General features: G+C 45.7%; 1 long non-coding RNA gene across 1 annotated transcript in view; it reads right to left on the bottom strand.

The window, feature by feature from the left end:
* Window positions 1-1052: 1052 nt before the first annotated feature.
* Window positions 1053-11294, bottom strand: part of LOC102496169 (uncharacterized) — a 69509-nt gene continuing 59267 nt past the window's right edge. Inside the window, exon 4 of the long non-coding RNA XR_333421.2 lies at window positions 1053-1133. This is a non-coding gene — a long non-coding RNA (uncharacterized LOC102496169). The remainder of the gene's footprint in view (window positions 1134-11294) is intronic.

Raw genomic sequence — 11294 nt, 5'->3', positions numbered from 1 at the left:
AAGAGGATTTGTCCTTACTGTTAAGAGCATTTTTCTTTCTTTTTTTTATTTTATTTTATTTTTTTTGGAGAGGTTTTTGCTATAGGGCGCGTGCGCTCGAGGACTCTGAATCTGTGTCTCTGATCAAAGCGCCCACAGCGGGATTAAACTTGTGCTCTAATTCCACAACAGTTACACAGCCTTCCAATTGCGTTGTGGTTTCTCATCTGGACTGTCCTACAAAAAGGGTCAGTGTCAAATCCTAGAGTGCTTATATAAAGTGAGGGCTGGGGTCAAGGTTTGAGTTTGAATCCTGCTACAAATTGCCTAATTTATTTTTTAAAGAATTATTTAATTGTATTCATCATCATTGTTATTATTTTTTGGGGGGGAGAGGTTTTTGCTATAGGGCATGTGCACTAGCCAGATAGACAGAGAGAGACAGAGAGACAGAAAACGAGAAATCACCCCCCAGGGGGGATGGCCACGGCGCAATCCTTTCTCCTCCACTCTTCTCTCGGGATCTTGGGCACGCATGCACACGTGCCCGGCGTGAGTTTAAGCCACCGGGTCTGGGGACTCGAACCACAGTCAACTACGTGGGAGTCCAGCAACATAGCCATTAGGCTAACTGCTAGTCCCATCATTGTTATTTTTTAAATTTGACCAGAGAGGGACAGAGAGAGAGAGAGGGAAATTGAGAAAGCAAGCTCCTAGGTCTGGGATTCAAACCATGATCAGCCATGTGGGAATCTAGCACGCCTTAACCACCATGCCACCTGCCAGCCCCCAAACTGCCTAATTTTGACCATATATTTTTAACCTTTCTGGGTCCAAGTTTCTTGGATTAAATGATCTCAAATATCTCTTTGGCCTTAATATCCTATCACTCTGAGCATCCCATTGCCTTGGCAGATACATTTTTAACAGCAACTAAATGAGCTCAGTATTCTCCTTTTATCGGTTTGCCTCTCCTAAATTTGATTTAGGCAAGCCACTTCCTGTGACTTGACGAGGCCAGGGAGAAATGGTAAAAATGTAGTTTCCGGACTTACCAGCCTAAGAGCAAAGCCCTACCTCGTGGAGAAGCTCACATGGTTTAGTCATTCAGCCTTCAAATTCCTCACATGCATAAGCTCCAGCCTCTTTTTCAGCTGAAAAAGAAAATATAAGTCAATCAGACTTGAGTTTACGAAGAATGATTGAGCATTTTCTAAAAATCTCATGAATTATACATTTGAATAAGCACAGATTATGCTATCTGTTACAACACGTGTCATTGGGTTGCAAATTTACACTACCTGTCAGACAGGAAAAGAAAATGTAGCCTCTGTAGTGTGGGTCTATACCTGGTCTAGACTTCCTCATGAGTTCCCACCTATCATATAGCAGAGGAAAGATAATTGAAGGTTTCCAACCTTGGTTAGATGTAATGACTTCAACAATCTCCTTGATACTCATTTTTTGGGGGGATTCTATCTTAGTGTCTTTTGTTTCATGCCCATGCCTTACAAGCTGATATCTGGTGCATGGGGTAATAGCTCTCCTGTGACTTCACGGTTGTGGAATGAAGGGATTGGGGGACCTCAGGACCATCCTCAGTCCCTTGCTTGTCTTGGCCAATCTGGCGGTGAGTTAGTTGAGTTGGTCTTGTCTGTTGGATCTGTATGTATTGCTGATGTCTGTGCTTCTCAAACCTGTGCACATTCTTTCCCAGTGGGCTCTCTTATTGACTCAGTCTTCTCTCACCTGACTGGTCAGTAGACCTCTGGGTCTTAGGAGCCACGCTCTGTGGTGGGGCCCTTACCTAATCATAATTGACCCTCTGGCTCACTCATTGTCATTCTACTCAGCATTAATGATACATGAGAAACAAGGCAGGGTTGACAGTGTTAAATAGACTCTCTAACCAACCATGCCATGCCACCATGTTGTATCACCCTACACTGGCATAAATACTTGCATAGCATTTTCTCCTGTGTTCCAAATGGCAAACAGGAAAACCTTGCCCCACTCTCTACCCACTCCCATATGCTCTTTGATTTATCTATTACCAGTGGTGTGCTGGTATTTTAACCATAAGTTTTCCAATGATTTCAAGTGTCTCTGCCAATTACTATGGTGTAAATATTCCCATCCTGTCCAGCTATCATTTAACAACTAGCTTCCAAAGTTTCTGGAGGTTTAACAACCAGCTCTGAGGAACTGGTATAAACCAGATCCAACACACCACAGTCTGACACTCTCAATCTTGTCCAGCATTATGACATTGCAGCAGACTTCCAACCAGCTACTTCTTCTGCCTCTTTCTCCCTGTATTTTTCTCTCATCATCTCCCAGCATGAGAAGGGAAGGATTTTTCCCTTATTCTTCTACCCATAACAGGAAGCTGCATGCCAAATCAGGTATCTGATCTACACTAAGGCATGAACTCTAAGTTCGGAGCATCCCCCTAAAAATACTAGGAAATGATTCTTTCCCAAATTCTACTATTGAGTTGTTACATCCAATTTTGAATGTTAGAAGCTAAAGATAGTCTCTCTTATTTATATTGGATCATTTCTATTTAGCTACAAGTTCACTGATGCTTTCTTCTAACATTTTCCATGGGGTCCATTCTGTTCATTACATTTTGGTTATTTTATTTTTCACATTTAAAATTATCTTTTTTCTTCCAAATAGTGTCTATTTGTTTGCTTAGTCTTTCTATATTTCCATTCATTTTAAGAGGATTTGTCCTTACTGTTAAGAGCATTTTTCTTTCTTTTTTTTATTTTATTTTATTTTTTTTGGAGAGGTTTTTGCTATAGGGCGCGTGCGCTCGCCAGACAGACAGAGACAGAGATACAGAAAGCGAGAAATCACCCCCCAGGGGGGATGGTCACGCCGCAACCCCTTCTCCTCCATTCTCCTCTTGGGATCTTGGGCATGCACGCACACGCGCCCGGCGTGAGTTGTAGGCCACCGGGTCCGGGACGCGAAACGTGGCTGACTACGTGGAAGTCCAGAGACATAGCCATTACACTAACTGCTGGTTCCTTAAGAGCATTTTTGTAATCACTACTTAAAAGTCTTTGTCAGATAGGGACCAGCAGATGGCATAATGGCTGTCACTGGACTCTACATAATCGACCATGTTTTGAGTCTTGACCGGGCGGCTTACACTCATGCCGGGTGCATGTGCCGTGTGTGCCCAAGATCCCTAGAGGAGAATGGAGGAGAAGGGATTGTGGTGTGGCCATCCTCCCTGGGGGGAGAGGGGGAATGATTTCTCACTTTCTGTCTTTCTGTCTCTCTCTGTCTTTCTGGCGAGTGCCTGCGCCCCATAGTAAAAACCTCTCCCCCCCAAAAAAAAAGACATTTCCACTGAATTGCCAGATTTTGAACTGCCAGATTTTCAGCCTGTCTTCAGGCTCACATGACTGAGAGAGTCCGCTGCTCCATCAGATGACCACCGTGTGACCTCACCCAACATCTGTGAGCTTCCATTGTAGTAGCAGCCACAGTGCCCTTGGGAAATAGAATTACTCCCTGAAACTCTGCCTCCTTTCTTTAATTCCCTACTATCCACTGGATCCTGACAAAAGGGGCCACGGTATCCTAGTTCACTTTCCCACCCCCACCCTATCCATCTGCTCAGAACAGCACTTGTCCCAAAGAAATCTGATAGGCAGACTGTAGAGATAACCTTAAGTTTTCTAGTACTCACATTAAGAGAGAGAGAAGCAAGGGAAATTAATTTTAATAAAGTATTTTATGTTATTCTTTTTTTGAGAGAGGGGTGTGCATGTGTGTGTGTGTGTGTGTGTGTGTGTGTGTGTGTGATAGGGCATATGCACTTACTGGAGAGACAGAGAGAGACAGAAAGAAATCAATCCCCAGGGAGATGGCCATACTGCAATCCCTTCCCCTTCATTCTCCTCTTGGAATCTTGGGCATGCACACACATGCACACCGGCTTAAATTAAGCCACCGGATCTGGGACTCAAACCATGGTCGACTATGTAAGAGTCCAGCAACATGACCATTATGCCATATGCTGGTCCCAATAATGTATTTTATTTATCCCAATATATTGAAAATGTTATTTTGACATGTAATCAATATTTTTAAATTCTTGTTTTCATACCAAGACTTCAAAACCCAGCCTGTATTTTATATCTACAGAACATCTCAGTTTGGAAGGGCTTTTTTCCAGTGTTTAATGACCACTTGGAGCCAGTGGATACCTTTTTAGATAGCACATGAATGGAGCTCAGGCATTTCTGTTAATAATACTAATAGCTAATACTTATTGTGTATTTACAACATGCCTAGTACTTCCCCGAGCCTCCAAGACTTCCTATGCATTATCAAATTCAATCTTCTCACCATCCCATAAGCTATGAACTCCATCCTATAAATGAGGAAATAGCCTTAGGACCAGCAGTTGGCATAATGAGGAAATACCCTCACCACCGAAGTGCTTGCCTAAGGTGACAAAAGCCATTTAAGTGGCAGAACCAAAGCCAGAACCAAATTGGGACATCTCCAGCCCATGCATTTAGCACTCCCATGACACTCCCTCCTAACCTATGGGACAGTTTAAGTAGTGAGAGAAAGTGGAACTGGCTCTGTAGTGCAGCAATCATACACTACTCAGGAGCACCTGAATCCCATGTGCTGACCACAGTTCAAATCCCCTGCCCAGTCCACCAGAAACACTGAGTTCGAATGCCAGTGCCCAAGATCTGACAGCTAGATGACTGGAAGAAGAGGATCAAGGCACAACCAGACCCTGTGGAGTTTCTCTCTCTTTCTCTTGTGCATGCAGGATCTCTATCATGAATAAACAAACAACTAACTAAAAAGAAAACCTATAGAATGTGCTAACCCTAAGTAGCCGCACACTGAAAATGCGTAGGACAGCTCTAAATGGTATGAATACCAGAGTCAGAAAGCGTTGAGGGGTAAATTCATGTTTGGAAAGTCATCAGAGAGGACAATCACATCCTCCCAGAAAGCACCCCCTGCGTCACAGCCAAAGAATGGCATTAGGTTGAGTGAATGACAAGCCCAGCAAAGCGCAGCCTTTATTATGTCCTCAAGTTTGCAAGCTTCAAAAAGGATTCGTGTAGAGAACATTAGTTTTCAACAGATTCAACAGACAAAATCAAGCTGGCATCCTCCCGGGTTCCTTCAGTCAACAAATTCTGTTATAGCCTCTGGGGGTAGTGTTCCTAGCCCACATAGTGGGGTGTGGTGACTGCTTCATAACATACTGTTTTCAAAGACTTCTCCATGACGAACGTCAGTAGTTTCCTCTTCTTGTCCTTGCTAACTAAGAAGGACAACCTCTTAGCAGTGGGAAGGTGAGATCTGCTACCAACTTCACCATATGAAGCTAATAACAGCCCCTGTAATTGTCCTGAGCAATTAAATGTTCCTTTTGGCCATGATTTACCTTATGAAAAATACTTCCTCCTGTAACCTTCAGACTTTCCATATAAAATGTAGAATTGTTTTCAGTTAGACTTAAAGTCTATTATAAGGAACAGAAAACCTAGCAGTGACTTACACGAGTCAGAAGTTTATTTCTCTCTCCCATTAGCTGGATTTTTTAAATGTGTGACTTGATCATCCTCCACAAACGGCTTTTTCCTCTTAATCTAAAATAGCTGTTCTAATCCAGTCGTTTCATTGCATAGAGACGAAGAAAGAGAGAAGAAAGGGCAAGAAAGTAATCATTACTTTCTGGAAGCTGTGTACACAATGTATACCTGCAAAGGGGCTTCAAAAAGTTCATCGGTAAGTTATCTGGGGTGGAGGAAACATAAGCTAAGTTATCCATTTAAAAATAAAGTTCATGGGAAAATTGTATCATCTTTTCATTCCATTTTGCCATGAATGTGTTGAAGCTCTTCATGTCCCATATTGGCTAGAAGGCCACCTCAGAAAACAGAAGGCCTCAGTTCCTTCCTGGCAATTGGTTGGAGGAGTGAGAAGGGTATCTCACATACAGTTCCTTGTTATGTGGGACTTTCGTCATGAAAGCTTGCTTCCTGAAAACAAGATTCAGCAAGAGAGAGAGTCATCCAAGCTTCAAGGGAGGATGAAAAACATAATCTTTGATCTGAGTATCTGTAGAGGCCAGTGGATTACGCCTCTCGGATCTCCAACGGCAGGAAATGTAACTATCTCAGGGCCCAACTGCTTCTCTGAAATTCACTACCACATCTGTCATGAGGCCACACTTCCCTTGGGCTAATGACTGAGCACAACAAGAATATTAAGGTAGGCTCATCTCTGGGAGTTGTGAGATGTCTCCAATAGCAGCATCGGCTCAAGGACCATATTTGTTACCTGACGATGCACTAAAAGCTCCACCAAACTTTGTGGCTGGAAATATCACACACTTATTACCTCACGGTTTCTGAAGGTCGGGAATGCAGGCACAATGTAACTGAATGTTCTGCTACTGGATCTCCACAAGGCTGCAAGCATGCTGTTACTCAGGGCTGCAGTCTCATCTGAGGCCTGACTGGGGAAGGATTTGCTCACAAGAGCCCCTTGTGATGGTTGTCAGGACTTAGCTCTTCACAGCTATTGGCTGGAGGCCTCACACCATTCCTTATTATATGGTACTTTCCAACATGGCAGCCTGTCTCACCAAAACAAGACTCAGCAAGATGACACTGCGAAGTGACATACCATCACATTTGCTGTGTTCTTTCTGTTCATTAGAATACAAACATGCTCCGCAGAAAGAGGTTACACAAGGGCATGACCACCAAGAGTCAAGGAGTGCTGGGGGCCATCTTTGAAATTTGCCTATAAGAAGGACCATCTATAGCCACTTCCCTCGGAACTACTCTGTAGTCTAAGAGGCTTCTTCTCATCTCTCCCTCTCTCTTTCCTTCCTTCCCTCCCTCCCTCCTCCTGCAGTTGGGGTCAGATCTGCACCGTCTTCTGGTTGCCTTCCAGCCTTCCTCTAGCTCCCATCCCATCTTCTCTAATAGACATTCCTACTAATAAATTCCTTGCATGTTTCATAACATCTTAAGATCTGCTCCTCAGGGAACCCAGACTAAACCAATGGCCAGGTGGCCAGCTGCCACCTCGGGTCTGCTAGTGAGGAAGAAGGGGAGAGAGGCTTCCATAGCGTTTCTATCAATATCCTTCATGAGTGCTGGTCTCAGCACTCTCAGTATCAAAGGGAAAATACAACCTTCCCCAAATATAATTTAAATAACTGAAAAAGCCCATTGTTATCTCTGTCGATACATGTCTATTGTATATAGGCTATGATAATCTTCCACCTGACTTCGAATTTACATTTCTAAAGGGAAAGGGATGAGAATAAAATAGGAAATTTTTAAAAAGACAGATACCAACTCTTGCAGTTTTTCACTGCACAATTTTAAAATATGCCTTAAACCCAGTCATTTCCACACTGACATTTTCACTTTAATTGCTTCGTTTTGCACAGATTGTCCAAAATCATTGATAGATTTCCCTAATCTTGATGGGCAGAGAGTGACATTAGAGAGTGGACAAGAGGGTCTTAGAGCCTTAGACAAGACTGAACAATCATTGCACCAAGCGAACAGTGTCTGAAGGTACAGCCAATGGTTCTGAAATCTTCTTTTCTTTTTTCTTTATTTTCTTGAGAGATTTAAAAATAAAATTTTTTTGAGAGGTTTTTGCTATGGGTTGCATGCACTCGCCAGAAGGACAGAGACAGAGAGAAAGCAAGAAATCACCCCCAGGAGGGATGACCACACCGCAATCCCTTCTCCTCCATTTTCCTCTTGGGATCTTGAGCACGCATGCATACACACCTGGCATGAGTTTAAGCCACCGGGTCTGGGAGACAGAAAGCAAGAAATCATCCCCCAGGGAGATGGCCACATCATAATCCCTCCTTCCCCATTCTCCTCGGGATTTGGGGGACTCATGCACACGCGCCTGGTATGAGCTCAAACTGCCTTTGACTACATGGGCGTCCAGCACCTTAACCACTAAGTCACCTCTTGGTCCCCTGAAGAGTTCTTTTTACTAGTTCCTTAGTTGAGAAAAATCCACTGATTTTACTCTTATTCTTGTTCTTGCCTATGGCCTTGGTTAGTATGGAATATGTCTAATACTACTCTACCTAAAACGATGACTCTCTTCATTTCCTTCTTGTTTCACAGACAACTTAGAAGGGGAGAGGGGAGAAGCTGAGAACGTTCTCTGTAGGGTTTACCCAAGACGCCCACACTGTGTAGTTCACAAGATCGGCCAGGAGGTGGCAGTAGTAACCAATGACAAAATCCTCCCGCTCTGCCTCCATCAACTTCTCTGTCCCCTGGACCCTGCCTGGATCTAATCGGATGCTTATGAAAGTGATTTCCTTCTTTCAAAAACACCAGGCCCAAACAGAAACTAACCTCATCCTGCAGATAAAAAATGTTTGTGCCTTTTATATTGTCAGACTCTTCCAACAATAGTCAGACCTTTAAGAAATGCATTTCCAGCAGCAAAATGGTGCTGTATATTTTAGGAAGCAGAATGCCTCCCCCTCTGCTGTGGCCCACACACCATCAGACCTCCCCCTGAACGTGCAGGAAGGTGTGTCAAAGGGGGAGAATCAAGTCAGGGCGCTAGGCTCTCCCAACTGCAGGAGGCTCAGCATACTGGAGTCTGCAGGAAATAGCAAAGCAGTTGAATAATGCGGTCTGCAGAGGTGGTAAGGATGCACCCAGGTTCTGAGTCATGCAAACAGAAAGGTTTCCCAACGGTAACACCCAGCTTTCTTTCTCATGCAAACACAGGTCTGAGAGATGTTTAATTAAAAGGGCATTCTTGCCCTCCTTTCAACCACAGGACCCTAGCGGGCTTGCTCAGACAAGGAAGGGTTCTGGAGGATTTGGGAATCCACGGTGAGGAGTCTAGACCATCCCCTGAGGGTACAGGCACCGTTCAAAACTTTAAGCATGGAAGCGCTGACGTGGTTAAGTGAATTCATGGCCGTGAAAACGGAGAAGATTTTGAAGTGAATCGGTTTTCTGTCCCTGAATGTCAGCATCTGCCCCTTTGTAGTGGATCCCGATGACTATTTCTGAGTATTAAAGGATACCGAGAAAAAAGATCCGGAAATGTGCTTAGTTGCCTTGCTCTACTGCAAGTTATGTATATCTTTAATTATTTATTTCTTCCATAGCAGAGAGACAGAGACAGAGAGAGCAGCCTCCCTCCCAGGGCCCACACACTGGGATTCACCCCAGCCTCAGCCAGCATCGGTCACAGGCATAGTCACTCCCCTCTCCCGTGTGCTCAGGGAGGTACGTGGACATGAACCTGGACCTTCCCCATGTGGGTCCAGGTGCATTACCACTGCGCTACCACATGCCCCCTTTATGACCTTGGGGAAAAGCAGTCCCTCCCTGCGTGTGATTCTCAAGGAGATCAATTGCAGCTGGGACTTCAGGATTTGGAAAAGCAGCCTAAGTTTTCAAACCTTCATTCGTCTTGTGTTAGACAAAGACCATGGCCCAGACCACAGTGGGAATTAAATGGGATAATACGCATAGGTCATCCGCCTAGTCAGTGCTTGATAGGCAGCAGCTGTCACAGGTAGAGACTTGACTTGGAATATGGTCAGGAGACAAGACTCACCAGCAGGTGCTAATAACCCTAAAGCCTGTCATGCCCACCAGGCTGCGTGCACACGCACACACACACACACACACACACACACGCCTAATGGGTGCTGAGTGTCACTCCTCTGCTTTCGCCAAAAGATTTTCCTTTTTCGTCTGCGTGAAAACACTTCAGAGGGCCCCCTTGGCGATCAGCCCGCTGGGATCCATTTCCCAAGGGGGTTGGGGGCCTCCGAGTCTGCACCCTTGGCAGTGGCCAACTCTGGCTGGCTCTCCAGGGCTCTCCCCTGCTTTCGTTGTGACCCAAGAAAAGTCACCTGCTCGTTTGAGTAAGGGTCACTCAGACACGTTTGCTTCTACAGCAGCAGAAACGGGCCGAGGCTGAAGCGCCTACTGAAACTATAAGGAGATGCCCTGCAGATCTCAGAAAGGAGGTGGCAACTCACAGAAGCCACGCCATGAGAAGCCGCTGCCGAGAAATACTCACTTCACACCCGTTCCCCACTGCGAATGAGCACGTATCGGCCCCAGCGCCTTCTGCAAGTGAACTAGGTGAGCAGGGTATGCACCATCGCTGGCTCACGTTGTCCTGGCCTGGCACTCTCGCGAGAACCTGCGCTATTTTCAAGTCAAGTTGGCATCCTCAACATGTGCTCAGACCAAATGATTTCGCAGCCCAGCAAGGCAGGGCCAACCGGTTCAGCCCGGAGCTTCCAGGACGACTGAGCGGCCAGGCCCAGGCTGGATCCCTCCGACAGCCTGTGACAGCTGATGGCTCCACATGCAAGTTTGGAACGTGCTCTCCCCCAGAACGATGAGGCTCGGGGTGAGGGTGTTTCCACCAAGCTGAAGCCACACAACTCTCTCTGCAGAGATGGAGAAGCTAGGGAAAGCCTGGCATGTTTGGGGGAACAGAATCAAGCTCAGAGAGGCTGGAGAACTGACCAGGGAGTGGTGGGAGAATGGAGAAGGAAGAGACGAAAGGTGTGCAGCAGCAGCAGATAGGAAGATGAAAGGCTCCGGGAGCCACTTTAGGAGTTCGAATCTTACCTGAGGATAATGGAGTGCCTGTTTTACACAGGGGAGCAACCTGGCCAAAAATCCACCACCCTTCTCCTGTATTGCCAGAGTTGGGGCAAACGCCATGGCCCCAGACCTGGAGCTGCAGAGGCTCCCGGCAGCAGGCTGGAGAGTGGAAAAGGTCTGGGCTCCCGCCAGTGTGGGCAGGGAGGGGAGACCCTGAAGCTCTCGGATTCAGTATTGGAAGGAGGGACCACAGACACCAGGAAGAGCTGTTGTTTGTTAAGGAGACCAATGGGGCACCACGTCCCGGATGGGGGCGCTCTTTTCAAGTGGCGGCTGGGTTTAATGCAGGTGTTCATAAACTAGGTGAGACTGGCCTTCCGCCTTCCCGGAAGTGGAGTTTCCTCCATGCCTGGGTATGTCTGTCAGCCCAGATGTAATGGTGTTCCTACACCAAAAGAGTCATGCAAACCGGAAAGAACGGGTCTAATGGACGGGACGCATTTGTTATCTGCAAAACTGTTACAAAACCAACGTCTCTTGCCCTTCAGGTCGGAATACATTGCTTTTTCTTTTAACCCACATATGAACTGCATGGAACATGAAACTTGTGGGAGGCATGTTAAGGTTGAAAAAAAAATTTAGACGAGTGTTTTGTGTGTGTGTGTG

This window comes from Tupaia chinensis, unplaced genomic scaffold (assembly GCF_000334495.1).
Source record: "Tupaia chinensis unplaced genomic scaffold, TupChi_1.0 Scaffold000048_1, whole genome shotgun sequence".
Classification (NCBI taxonomy): Eukaryota; Metazoa; Chordata; class Mammalia; order Scandentia; family Tupaiidae; genus Tupaia; species Tupaia belangeri.
This window is presented reverse-complemented; position numbering and strand designations above follow the sequence as displayed.